The sequence below is a fragment of the Pleurodeles waltl genome, chromosome 7, assembly GCF_031143425.1.
Source record: "Pleurodeles waltl isolate 20211129_DDA chromosome 7, aPleWal1.hap1.20221129, whole genome shotgun sequence".
In the NCBI taxonomy this organism is placed as follows: Eukaryota; Metazoa; Chordata; class Amphibia; order Caudata; family Salamandridae; genus Pleurodeles; species Pleurodeles waltl.
Window position 1 is genome coordinate 1,453,891,232 of NC_090446.1, and position 14,907 is coordinate 1,453,906,138.

The 14,907-nt window shown below is 45.8% G+C and overlaps 1 pseudogene; it reads right to left on the bottom strand.

Annotated features, from left to right (window-relative positions):
* The window catches only part of LOC138247076 (IgGFc-binding protein-like), a 226,221-nt pseudogene extending 216,895 nt beyond the window's left edge, over positions 1-9,326 (bottom strand).
* Between the last annotated feature and the right edge of the window lie 5,581 nt (positions 9,327-14,907).

Here is a 14,907-nt window from a genome sequence, read left to right on the forward strand (position 1 = left end):
CCACCGCCAGAGTCACAGCCCAGGAGGGCCCAAGTATCGTTACTGGTCAGGAGACCACCGCCAGAGTCACAGCCCAGGAGGGCCCAAGTATCGTTACTGGTCAGGAGACCACCGCCAGAGTCACAGCCCAGGAGGGACCAGGATCCCACAGCCCCACTGGGCAATGATGGAACACACCAATGTCCAGTGTGGAGATCGTCATGCCACACACCAATGTCCAGTGTGGAGATCGTCATGCCACACACCAATGTCAGTATCCGAACCGCCATGTCAGAGCACCGCTGAACAGGGCAAAGACCGCCATGGTGAAGACCGCTGAACAGGGCAAAGACTGCCATGGTGAAGACCGCTGAACAGGGCAAAGACTGCCATGGCTAATCACCGCTGAACAGGGCAAAGACTGCCATGGCTAAGCACCGCTGAACAGGGCAAAGACTGCCATGGCTAAGCACCGCTGAACAGGGCAAAGACTGCCATGGCTAAGCACCGCTGAACAGGGCAAAGACCGCCATGGTGAAGACCGCTGAACAGGGCAAAGACTGCCATGGTGAAGACCGCTGAACAGGGCAAAGACTGCCATGGCTAAGCACCGCTGAACAGGGTAAAGACTGCCATGGCTAAGCACCGCTGAACAGGGCAAAGACTGCCATGGCTAAGCGCCGGGGAACAGGGCAAAGACTGCCATGGCTAAGCACCGCTGAACAGGGCAAAGACTGCCATGGTGAAGACCGCTGAACAGGGCAAAGACCGCCATGGTGAAGACCGCTGAACAAGGCAAACACCGTGGGGGTATGAATAGGCCGCCACATCAGACATCCTTATCCCATGTGCAGCAGGGACAGTGACAGGACATGAACTTTCACGGGGAGACTCATCCTGTCTGGGCACCAGTCCCACCCAGTACCAGTAGAGAACTGCAGATACTTGCGAAAATGTAGCTTTGCATTCCCCAGGATGGTCTAGTGGGCAACCCACCCACTGTAAAGACTTGTGAGACTGTGGCTTTGCACTCCCCAGGATGTAACAGTGGGCAACCCAGCCACTGTAGGGACTTGAGAGACTGTGGCTTTGCACTCCCCAGGATGAATCAGTGGGCAACCCAGCCACTGTAGGGACTTGAGAGACTGTGGCTTTGCACTCCCCAGGATGTAACAGTGGGCAACCCACCCACTGTAGAGACTTGTGAGACTGTGGCTTTGCACTCCCCAGGATACATCAATGGGCATGGAGCCCCGTTGTGGATCTGGCTTTGCATTCATCTGGCTGAGGTGCCCCCCTTTCCCTTCCCCCTGAGGTGCCTGTAGTGTTTCTATCTGATGCCCCGGCAGTGTTCTCTCGGATTTTGGTCAGGTATCTATTGTGGGCCTCGCCCATGCATTTTTGGACTGTTGGTGCACGGACATTGTTGTGTACATATCTGCACTACTTCTTGTACTGTATATATAATTATGACAGATTTCGAGATATATATCAGTATTTTTTTGTATGACATGTATATTGGCACATTACAATGTTTGACCGAAATTCGCTTTGTCTTTGCATTCTTCCGGGGGGATTGTGGGTTGTTCATGTGAATTTTGTAAATGCATTGGTGTGTATGTTGTAATATGCGAGGGTGGGGGTGGGGGTGTTTGGTGGGTGTCCCCCTAACTTTTGCCTCCCCCCCTCCCCTGTGTCGTAGATGCAGTACTCACCGGTATCTTCTGTGCCTACATCGCTGTTGGTCGTAGAGGAGCAGAAAGACAAAGGCAGGTAGGATTTGGAGTTCCGGCTCCATGGAGTCGTCGTTCCTCGTGGGATGTGTAGAAGGTGAGCGTTTTTCCATAGCAAAAGCTGTTTCCACCGTGTTTTTATCCACGGTGAATCTGCCCCGGAAAAGGTGGCGGATTGGCCTGTTGTGATACTGTGGGCGGTACATTGTCTCCCGTCTGTCTGTTGGCGGTAACCGCCACGCTGTTTGTCTGTACCGCTGTGGCGGGCGATGTGTTACAGTGGTTGTCTTTGTTGGCGGTTTCCGCCAGGGTCGTAATTCCCTTTTTTTGTCCGCCAGCCTGTTTGCGGTATTTCCGCAGCTTTAACACCGTCCGCCATGGTTGTAATGATCCCATAGTACAGTAAATTATGGGGATGTTTTTGACCAAGGGGGTCTGAGTGACTTCAAATAGAACCAAGTGGAAAGCTTGAGTTGTCTGTGATATCACAGATAACCACTCTGGCTCCCGATCGACAAACACATCACCTTCAAGATATTGACTCATGCCTACAAGGCACTCCACAACATCGGACCAGACAACCTCAACCACTGCCTGACCTTCTATACCTCTGCCAGGCAACTCTGTTCCTCCCATCTTGCCCTCGCCGCCATCCCCTGAATCAAGAAAAGCACAGCTAGAGGAAGATCCTTCTCCTACCTTGCAGCCCACACATGGAATGCACTCCCTCTCAACGTTAGACAGGCCACAAAACTGAAGGAATTAAAGAAGGATCTCAAGACCTAGCTCTTTGAATGATCAGCATGCTCACCCCCACGCCTTGAGACCCCACGGGTGATAAGCTGCGCTCTACAAGTACTAACTGATTGCTTGATTCACTCAAAACCACAATGTGAAACCTCCACATCATTCACTTTTTACCCATCTATAGTTTTACGTTATCTATGGCACCCCATAATCATCTGCCCCTGCCTTCAACTTCTACGCATGGGCAAAGGATAATGGGACAGCCATGCTTAGTATGCCCTTTCCTCCCTGATGCAAATCTGAAAAAGTAATAGCTTTGTTAGAAATGGGGTCTTTGGTTGGCAGTCAGGTTAACCCGTGTCCAAGCAAGGACCCTCACTCCAGTCAGGGTAAGAATCACCCTCAGTTGATCCCCGCTCACCCCCTTCGTAGCTTGGCACAAGCAGGAAGGCTTAACTTCAGAAGCACTGTGTAAAGTATTTGTACCAACACACACAGTAACTCAGTAAAAACACTACAAAATGACATGACAGAGGTTTAGAACAATAGGTCATACTTATCTAAACAAAACAAGACCATAACGACAAAAATCCATCATACACAAGTGAAGTTATGGATTACAAAGCAAAAAGAGTCTTAAATTCTTAGAAAGCAGTGTGAACGCTGTTAGCGTGAAAAAGTACCTGGGTTGCGGCAAAATAACACCGCACGTGCGAGTGTGCGTCGGAAAAGGCCAGTGATGTGTCGAATTCTCACTCGCAAGTGAGACAGTGTGTCGTTCCTCCTCCAGTCGGGTCGGCGTGCGTAGTTTTTCCTCTCCGCAGGAGAGCGATGCATCGATCCGGACAGGCACATCAGGTCCGGGCAGGCTTTGCGTTGTTGTTCCGCGCCCAGCGAGGTTTGCGAAAATCCAGCAGCACGGTATCAGAAAAACCACGCTATGTGGGTTGCGACGTTATCAGCCTCCGTCAGCGGGGGTTGCGTGTCGTTTCTCCAGCTGCGTGCGTCGATCTTCCAGCCGCGATGCAGGTGGAGCATAGATTTCAGCCACGAAGCCGGCGGGTCGTCGAAAATGTCGCCGTGCGTGGATTTTCAGTCTTGGTCGGCCAGCTTCACCTTTCAAGGCACCAGGAACTGGATAGGGCACCACTTGGCAGGGCAAGAGTCTCAGCAGAGAGTCCAGGTGCTGGCTGGGGAAGTCTTTGATGGCCCTGAGACTTCGACAATAGGAGGCAAGCTCAGGACAAGCCCTTGAAGATTTCTCCTCAAGCAGCAATGCACAACAAAGTCCAGTCTGTGTCACCTTGCACCGGCAGAAGCAGCAACTGCAGAATAGCTCCACAAAGCACAGTCATAGGCAGGGCAGCACTTCTCCTCAGCTCTTCAGCTCTTCTCTAGGCAGAGGTTCCTCTTGATTTCCAGAAGTGATCTAAGTTTCGGAGGTTTGGGTGCCCTTCTTATACCCATTTCTGCCTTTAAAGTAGGCCTACTTCAACAGAAAGTCTCTCTTGTTTGGGAGATCCTGCCTTGCACAGGCCAGGCTCCAGACTCACACCAGGGGGTTGGAGACTGCAGTGTGTGAGGGGAGGCACAGCCCTTTCAGGTGTAAGTGACCACTCCTCCCCTCCCCTCAGCCCAGATGGCTCATCAGTATATGCAGGCTACACCCCAGCTCCCACTGTGTCACTGTCTAGAGGAGAGGTGCAAACAGCCCAACTGTCGAACTGACCCCAACAGGGAATCCACAAACAAGCAGTCACAGAATGGTTTAAGCAAGAAAATGCCTACTTTCTAAAAGTGGCCAACTTCACTAAAAGATGTATTTTTAAATTGTGAGTACAGTGACCCCAGACTCCACATATCTATCTGCTCCCAAAGGTAATCTACACTTTAATCATATTTAAAGGCAGCCCCCATGTTAACCTATGAGAGAGATAGGCCTCGCAACAGTGAAAAACAAATTTGGCAGAATTTCACTGTCAGGACATATAAAACACATTAGTATATGTCCTACCTTAAACATACACTGCACCCTGCCCCTGGGGCTACCTTATGGTTGTCTAACATGTAAGAAAAGGGAAGGTTTATGCCTGGCAAGTGGGTACACTTGCCAAGTCGCACTGGCAGTTTGAAACTGCACACACGGACACTGCAGTCGCAGGTCTGAGCCATGTTTACAGGGCTACTAATAAGGGTGGCACAACCAGTGCTGCAGACCCACTAGTAGCATTTGATTTACTGGCCCTGGGCACCTCTAGTGCACTGTACCAGAGTCTTACCAGTAACTCAAATATACCAATCATGGAAAGCCAATCACATACACATTTAATATAGGAGCACTTGCACTTTAGCACTGGATAGCATTGGTAAAGTGCCCAGAGTAACAAAAACAGCAGAAACAGAGTCCAGCACACATCAACAACCTGGGAAACAGAGGCAAAAAGTTAAGGGAGACCACGCCAAAGATGCCAAGTCTAACACATGTCCCCCCAGCTGAAAGTGGGGAGCAACTACCAAACCTCATGGGAGTTCTCATCACTAAGGTGGAAGAATCTGGACAGACCATCAGCACTGGTGTGTTCTGTGCCAGGGCAGAGTTCCACCGTAAAGTCCATCCCCTGTAGAGAAATGGACCACCTCAACAATTTTGGATTCTCATCCCTCATCTGCTTTAACCATCTGAGGAGCCTTTGGTTGGTCTGAACCCAGAAGTGAGCCCCAAACAAGTAAAGGTCTTAGCTTCTTCAGCGCCCAGACCGCAGCAAACGTTTCACGCTCTATTAAACTCCACCTACGTTCCCTGGGAAGTAACCTCCTGCTAATGGTACAGGTTGATCTAGGCCCTCTTCATTAAGCTGTGAGATTACTGCTCCTATACCATGCTCTGAGGCATCTGTTTGCTCAACAAACTCCTTGGAGTAGCCAGGTGCCTTCAGCACAGGTACTGTGCACATAGCAGCCTTCACGGCATCAAAAGCGGTCTGGAAAGCCTCAGTCCAGATCACCTTCTTTGGTTGCTTCTTGGATGTCAACTCAGTCAAGGGGGTAACAATGGTGCCATACCCCTTGACAAACCTCCTTTAATAGCCAGTGAAGCCTAAAAAGGCTCTCACCTCAGTCTGGGTCTTGGGTGGCTCCCAAGCCAGAATGGTGTCAATCTTCGGCTGTAGGGTTGTAACCTGGCCACTCCCTACCTGGTGTCCCAAGTACACAACTGAATCCTATTTGGCACTTGCTTGCCTTATCAGCGAGGCCTGCCTTTTGCAGGGCCTCCACCACTTTGCAGAGGTGTTGCAAATGTTCCTTCCATGTGGGATTAAAGACAGCAATGTCATCCAGGTAGGCGGCACTGAACTCATCCAGTCAACACCTGGTTGCAGGGGCATTTGCCATCCCAAATGGCATAACTTTAAACTGAAAGTGCCCATCTGGGGTAGAAAATGCAGACCTCTCCTTAGCCCCCTCAGTCAAGGCAGTCTGCCAATACCCAGACGTTAAGTATTTGGCAGCTCCAAGTAGAACTGGAGTTCTGAGGTGGCACCAGGTGAAGCAGCTTTTAGGACCACAACCACAGGGCTGGCCCAAGGGTTGCTGGATTGATCAATAACCCCTAGGGTTAACATCTTGGCTACCTCATCTTTGTTGCTAGCCCTGACCTTGTCATTCACCCTGTAACCTTTTGTTAAATGGGTGTACTGTCCCCAGTCTCCACATCATGTGTGTACAAGTGTGTGTCCCCGGGTATCAAGGAGAACAGTGAGGCGAACTGTCCCAGCACCTGGCGACAGTCCCTCTGCTGCTCTGCAGTTAGGGAGGGGGAGAGGTTCAATCCCTCCACAGACCCAGCTTTCTCTCCTGCAGACAGGAGGTCAGGAAGAGGCTCACTCTCCTCCTCCACCCAGTCATCTGTTGCGAGGAGCATGGACAATCCACTCGGCTCAAAGTGTGGCTTGAGCCGGTTCACACGCAGGACCCTCAAAGGGTTCCTGGGAGTCTGCAAGTCCACCAGGTAGGTGACTTCACTCTTGTGCTCCACCACCTCAAATGGCCCAGTTCACTTGTCCTGGAAAGCCCTAGGCTCCACTGGTGGCATCACCCACACTTTCTAACCAGGTTGAAACTTGACCAGAGTGTCATTCTGGTCAAACCAGCATTTCATATCCTCCTGGCTTGCATCTAGGTTCTCCCACGTGAGACCCCTGAAGCTGGACAGTCTGGTTTCTCAGAGCCAGCATGTAACTGAATACATCCAGGGGGGTTTACTAGGAGCTTTTTCCAAAGCCTCCTTCACCAGACTTAATGGTTCCCTCACAGAGTGGCCATAGACCAGCTAGAAAGGACTAAAGCCAAGTCCCTTTTGAGGCACCTCCCTGTAAGCGAACAGAAGGCATGGCAAGAGGACCATTGCTTTGGGGATTGTAAGATGTGGTGAAGGTGTACGTTACCCCACACACCTCCCACAGAGACTACATATAAGTTGATATGAAGTTGGTACCCCTATCGGACACCACCTCCTTGGGTAACCCCATGCGGGTTAAAACTCCCATCAAGGCACAGCCCACCAGGGGCAGTGATTGATCTTGAAGGAATGGCTTCCGGGTACCGGGTGGCATGGTCCACCAAGACCAGGATAAACCTGTTGCCCATGGCTGTCTTGGGATGAACAGGCCCAACAATGTCAATACCAACCCTTTCAAAGGGGGTACTGACAACAGGAAAAGGTTGGAGGGGAGCCTTACATTTCCCCCCACTCTTTCCACTTGCCTGACAAGTTTGGCAAGACCAACAGTGGGCATCAGAGTGCTTGCACATTTGGGGCCAATAGAAGTGGGTGACAAGCCTGTCAAAGGTCTTGCCCTGACCCAAATGTCCAGCTAAAGGCACGTCATGAGCCAGACCCAGTAGGAAGGTTCTAAAGCACTGGGGTACCACCAACACACGGGCTGGCACCTTAGGCTCACTATACAAGAGGCCATCCTCCCAACAGATCAAGTGAGATCCTGGCTCCTCGTCAGCCGCCTGGGATGCAGCCCAGAGTAACAAAAACAACAAATACAGAGTCCAGCACACATCAACAACCTGGGAAACAGAGGGGAAAAGTTAGGGGAGACCACGTCAAGGATGCCAAGTCTAACAACCTTGCATTCCATTGTTAATCAAAAACCCACTACCATCCTTCACCCTCCTGTAGCTGGGCTTTCTGCATTAAAAGCAGACAAGTAGAGATGCACTGCAGGCTCTCAGAGTCCTGTCACCTGGCCTGGAAGGCGTTTATGAAGTCACAGTGGGTAACAAGTATATGTCATAGCAAGGAGGTATGATTTTCAGAAACGGGGAAAAAAACAACAGAGGCTCTTTATAAGCATCATACAATAGAATAGTTGTTTAGTGAGGAAATTGAGACATCATTTATGTTGGGGATAAGACTATGCCCACCAGGAATAGGGTATGCTGCAGTGTAAGGACTGAATGTGAGACACAATGATGGAGTGGAACAAGCAAGCAAAGAGGAAGATTAAGAGAGAGAGGAGGCAAGAGAGAGGCAGCTATAGAAAGAAGAAGAGAGGAGATTATGAAAGTGACATAGGTTTGTACATCATGGACAGTAAGGGATGGAAGCAGTTGAAATAAGAAGAGTGATGGACTGATAGAACCTGAAAGGGGGACAAAGAGAGCGAAAGAATGTGCATGAAGTGTAGAATACGAATATGGTTTGAGAAAGTGATGAGTGAGTGTGAGGAAGAAGCATGAAAATGCAAAGGAAGGGGTAGAAAAATGGATCAGAGGACCTTGAGGAAGAGAAGGAGCTGCAGCTTCAACACGTAAAGCAAAACTAAAAATAACCAAACAAGAGGAAACTCATCAAGAGTGGCAGAACACGGAGATGTTCAGAGAGATGGGTACATATGTGTAACAGGTAAAAAGGAGCATCAGAAATACACCGAATTAAACAGTTTGGTGTGATGGCAGATAACTAAACAGAGCGCAAGAGCCGAAACACAAATATATATTGATGATGTAAGAGTAAACTTCTTGACAAGTGCGAGGCAGAGAAGAAATTATTTATACTAAGGTGAAAGAAAAGCTATTTCAGAGTGAAATAGGAGGGGGGGAATGCTGGCTACACCTGAAGGTATGGCCGTTTTAGGGTATACTTACGGCAGAAGGAAGCACTTCTCCAGGGCTGGATAGTGATCCCAGCAGCTTGTCATGCGGCCACACAGCTTTGGATGTTGTGACACAGGATGTTCTGGTCGCCATTGCCAGCACATAGGTCAAAGAGACAGTTGTTGTAGTATAGATCCGGGTTGATGGTGGCATAGCAAGCACTTAGAGGACCTCCTGCTTGCTTGAAGAAGCCGCAGTAGTTGTCCTGCTGGAAGACATTCATTTTTGCATTTGAACAGAATGGGCATGCATTACCACTGCCACCGCAGCCTTCACTGCAGTTCACACCCTCAACATTGACTTTCCATCCTGTGCCAAATTTTGTAGCATCTAAAGCCAGAGTGTTGGAGGGCAGGAGGAACTCATCTCTGGTGTCTCCATTGTAATTGCCACACAGGCCTTCTAGTTTACCCCTGTAATTTCCAGGGACTGTGACCACAACTTGGTAAATCATGTCGTAGCTGACTGCTAGACCGAAGTCAGTTTCCACAATGGTTCGGATTCCATGCTGATAGACTCGAATTTGTCCTTGCTGCAAGGTCAGCGGGAGGTTTTTGTTAAGTCCGTTCACCTATCAAAAAGTAAAACATTGCATTATTAGCTTTCAAATTATTACTCTTGAGATCACAGTGCTGGTTGTCATCTGAACTGTTAGCCAGCAGAAATGCAGTGCATCAAAAGCATGCCCACTGTAGACATTTTGCTGGAAAAAAAATAATACTTAGCTCTTTTCAATCACTATGGGACATTTTCCATTGCTTTTGTTTCTTTTTTAGATTTAGTTTAATTACTGCAAAAGATTCTAACTTTATATCAAGAGAATGAGGATACAAGATTATGGTCTGTAGGGTAATTTGATTGTAAGGTTTAGTGATACCCTAGTGTGCGTAACTAGGCCATTATGAAGATAGGCACACACACACACACACACACTCACATGCGCGCACGCTCTCTGGCTCTATAAGTCTGGGGCCAGATTTACTTTTCTTTCACGTAATGGAAGTATATGGGTGGATGCATGGAAACCCCCATGCTCTATTTACGTGATGCCTACCCAATATAACGTGGGGTGCTGCATTGTATTACTTTCTATTTATTAAACAATGCAAAACCACGCAAATCGACTTTGTATGGCTTAGTGAATACCAAGAAGGATTTTGCACCGGAACTAAGCCACAAATGTGATGCAACTCTGATGCAAAATGTAAGTAAATCTGTGCCCAAATATGACAAGAACATTGAAAGGAGGTGAAATCAATCAAAAGCTTGTGAAAGTTATGGCTTTCCTTGGCACCAGGTGGCTTTCTAGAAGCTAAGTGACCTCCATCCCAGGTCTCCGGTTTGTCTTTGACAGAAACCTTTTTCAGTGGAAGTTTGACCAGTTTCCTCTTTTTTTAATAAAACTGTGACTACCTTGTGAGCATCACTACAGCATAATTATTATCCACACTATAAAGAACAAGAAAAGCTTCAACAACTCTAGGAAGGAAAACTAGTCCAGGGTCTATGTTGCTGTTTTTGGAGTCAGTAGACCTGAGTCCTAGACATTGGCTTCAACTTGTGCTAATTCATAGCATTTCACATCAATGATTTATATTCCCTTTTGAATTGTAATGAAATGCACTGCTAATGGATCATTGGGATTATTATTTTGATTGCCCTGATGTGCTCCTGAATCCTTTCTTTGAGAGGACGTATAGTGCTGCCAACATATATCCATTCACTGATGTATATAATGCAATAAACCACAATCTTGAAATTGCAATTCATTAAATCTTTTGTGACATATGTCATGATTCTTATCCATTGTAAACCGGCACGTTACAGTGAATGCATCTGTAAAAACCCTTGAGTCTGTCTGGTAGCCAGGTTCTAAGTGGCCTTTGTGAACTTGGAGGGATCTAGCTTGCATATATTAAAGTCTTGCCCCTACTGTGTGTAACACTGGGCCTGGTGCTAATGAACTTAGACAACGTGTTGTCCAATTTAGGTAAATGCCAGTGTTTCTGTGGAATACTTTATATGTTATGACTCTGTCTGTTGTAGTAATAAGGTTAAGGCGTTTGTCCTTTTTCTTTTTAGCATGCTCCCTAGTGAGCAAACAACTAGTTCTATTGGAGCTTTTCTCCCTGGCTCTGATTAGTACAGACTCAGGATAACCCCTCTGTCTGAAACACTTTTCTAACAGGCCTAGTTCATGTTCAAATACGTGATCATCACTACAACTATATCTTAGATGGGTCATTCACCTAAAGGGATGAAATCAATCTTTACTTTTGGGTGTCCACTTTATGCATGTAATATGGAATTGCATGAAGTGGGCTTCCTGGAGATCTTAGGTAGTATTTTAGCGTCCTCCATGTAAAGGGTTACATCCAAAGATCCTATTTGTTTTGAGTCCATGTGAGGTGTAAAACAGATATTGTAAGGGTTAGCAGTAAAGTGAAGATTCCTCACACGGGCCCGTACCACTTATTTCATGACATCATCATTAGGTTTGTTTCACGGTTTGAATACAGTATGTGTCTAGTTACTCTTTTCCTCTTTTTTATTTTCCTTTTTGATTCCACTTTAACATGTTTACCCTACTCCCCTCTGGCAGTGGCACCATACTGGTTCTCTAGGGCATTAACATGACCTTAAAGTACCAGTCACATCCATTTATCCTTTACACTCAATATCTCTTGGAATTGGCTTCCCTTTTTTTAATCACCATTTCTCACGTGATACTATAATCACCCTCACATTGGCACTAGCAGCACCCTTTTGACACATACAAGGAATCTGTGTTTTAAACGTATGCGTCCCAGTTATATCATTACATTTTGATATTTTTTGTCACTTTTATAGCCTTGAAAAAGTCACAAAAGTGACGAAACACAATTCGGTTGTAGGTGATCAACATTGTATGCCAATAAAAGGAGCTGAAATTCATCGGCTTTTCCATGCATCCTTACTGCAAAATGATTTTGAACTGAGTAATTTCTTGCAACTTTAATATTTGTGGAGGGTCATTTTCGGTAAATAATTTAGATTGGTTCCTAATGGAACCAATGAGCTATTAGCTCGGGTAGACGGGCTTTCATACCTGACCAGCACCACATAGATTGCTTATACTGCTATTGACCATTCCCATCATACTAATACGCATTTGAGTGGAGGTGTAGTAAATGGACCACTACTACCTGTATGTGTTACATTACGTCTTGGCACAACGCAGGTTAGCACCCAAAGATATAGCCTATTTTTCTCTTCCCCTGCACTGGAGAACTTTAGGCTGCTGTGTGCCAAAGCATGGGTGTGTGTTTTCCTTGATGCATATGTTTTGTATTGGAAGGAAACCCTCACAGTGCAAAACTACTCTTTTTTTAACTTTCCCACTTTGTATGTGCACTGTACAGTGCAGTACACATATAAAGTTGTAAAAATATAAAGACGTTTTGAAAATGCTTCACTGTCACACTTGGTTTGAGAAGGCATAATTGGGTTGGTGCTAATCCCTGTTTAGAAATGTTAGTAGGTATGGATTTGTGTTAACACCAATGAGTGGTTTCAGGGAACACCGATGTTCTACCCATGATACGTGCACCGTAATGTATATCACTACTTTGCATTTCTTTAGGCAACTTTCTAATGCAAATAATGATTTACATTGGAAAGTAAATCTCAACTCAACTTTTTGCGTGCATGTTTGGGTCACTTTTTTGGCTAATGTGACTTCCTTGCTGCAGAAAATGTAGTCACTCAATCTAGGTAACAGCATAACAACAGTTGTAATTTGTTCCTCCACAGTTGCTTTCTATGGTAACTGATTACATCTCTATTATTCAAAGTATGCACTTATTTTACTGTTTTTACTTCTGTGTATAAGTTGTCAGCTATCATGAAAACTCACACTCAGCTACCATATAAACTACTTTCACAGCAATTCCTGATTTCCACAAAGATCTCCTTAAACTCTTCAAATGAAAATCTATTACTATCCACCAGTCCAGAGATGAGTAACATATCAAAACGCGTGAGCTCCTTTACACTTCTGAGCCAACAATAAATCTACTAGTACCTGCAAAACTGAAGGCTTCCAAAATCTTAGCCTTAGTGGACTACTAATGAATGTCTGAGCAGTTGTTCCATACAACTCTGATCTGTTTAATTCCTCAACTATAGTGTAGTTCCAACTGCCTTCATGCTAATCTTTCCATTCTATGAAAAACTACAGCTTATCCTATAGACCAATGGACCATCTTTATCATTTCCAATCTGCACTGCTTAGTAATATCCTGGAGGCAGTCTTTATTGCATTTGACAGTAGCATTCAGAATACCTTAAGTACAGTCTTAATGCCATATAAAAAAATGTTATCAAACAGTTGCCCAGCCCCCCTCCCCACTCTCACAAGTGTGCACACATGCACATGTTGGGTACATTTGCCATCAGCGGAATTAGTTGTTTCTCTTTCCATGTATCCCCATAACAATACTGGGAGGCAACGCAACAATTCTGCAAGTTTGTGGAAGCACCCAACATCCTTGTCTCGGGGCCAGCTTTGCCAGGGGCACAAGAACACAGAACCCACACTGGAAGGCATTAGAGACAACCTCCTATCATCCCACAGTTCTAACCCACCTCTAGTACAAATCTCAGTCAGTAGGACACAACATTGTTAATCAGCACATAATTATTCAAACAAGGGGATTGTCAACTGGCATTACTTGCTCTGGCTTCCTCTAATCCAAAACACTGTGACATGTATTGATCCCCTGACTCTGTCACTACTCAATATTTACATACTGGCACTTTGAGAGGTCATTTTTCTACTCTAGTTATATTTTGAATTGTACACTGATGACAAGTCCATATACCACATAAAAATAATCTGGATGTTTGTTCTAAGATATCTAATGGCCATATGTGATACAGCAGGAAGGACCATTTGCACTAATAAGGTTGCAAAACTAAAGTCTTGAACATAGGAAACCGTGGCAATGCTGTACTTCTGACCGAGTGGCCACAAAACCTGCACTAAGCTTCCACTACTGTGTTTTTTTTATTATGAGCAATGGTCTGGTTGAAAGGTCTTGTTGATCTAGCAGGTTTAGAAGATGAGACAGAAAAGGTTGCTCTTGCGATTCCGATTAAACAATCATCAAAAGCACTCAAGGTTTGCCTATGAAAATGAGACTTTTGTAATAGAGTGTAAAACTATATTCTAAAGAGAAAACTCCGGAAACTCCAGTGAATGCAGAAGTAAGCACCAAGGGCCAGATGTACAAGCTGTTTTCTTGTCATAAACAGCCCGATTCACATAGAATCGGCCCGTTTGCAACAAGAAAAAAGCATTTTGCGATGCAAAGACCCAATTTTGTGATTCAGTAATCTAGTTACCGAATCACAAAAAGGGTTTGCGAGTTGCAGTTATGGAGGTGCGTTCCCTTCCTAAATGCTAGTCACAGTGCAATGTATTATTGTTTTGTGACCGTGAATGCAGTCACAGAACAATCGCAGTTAGCATCAATTTCAAATTAGTGGTAACCCATTCCCAAATGGGGATTGGTCCCACCAGGACCCCTGCCCCTTTGTGAATGGATACGAAAATATTTTTTCAGAGCAGGCAGTGCAGTGGTCCCACGGACCACTGTCTACTCTGAAAAAATGTAAAGAAAACTTTTCATTTTTTAAAAATGCATCCTGTTTTCCTTTAAGGAAGAATAAACAAAACACTGCTTCATTTAAAAGCAGTCACAGACATGGTGGTCTGCTTTCCCCAGCAGGCCAACATCCCCGTGAATTCGGCCATTCCCATTGGGGTCACAAATTGCAACCTACCTCATGAATATTTAATAGGTAGGTCATTTGTGACCCCATTGGGAATAATAAACAGTGCCTTTGACATTGGCAGCTAATATTTGGACATGTGGCCCTAAACCTCTGTTTTAATCGAATGAAAACCAGTTCAGCCAAGAACTAAATTCAAAGTACTGTGCACCTCTGAAAATAGGTTCTCTCCTAAACACCAAGATGTAACCTCAGATTATGCTGCACCAATCTGATTGATACTTGATGAAAAACCACAGGGGCAGAATAGTGAGAGCCACGGTACTGCTCTATAGAGCATTTCAGATCCTCTCATGTGAGCCCCGCTCTGTACAATATCCATGAATAATACTGCAGGGGCTTTTGAAAGGAACGTGCAAACCATAAGCAGTCTTTTAAAAACATCCACCCTTCATGTTTGGGAGAGAGACCCTTGTTCTTTTCCTAGCCCACTTTTCATTAGCAG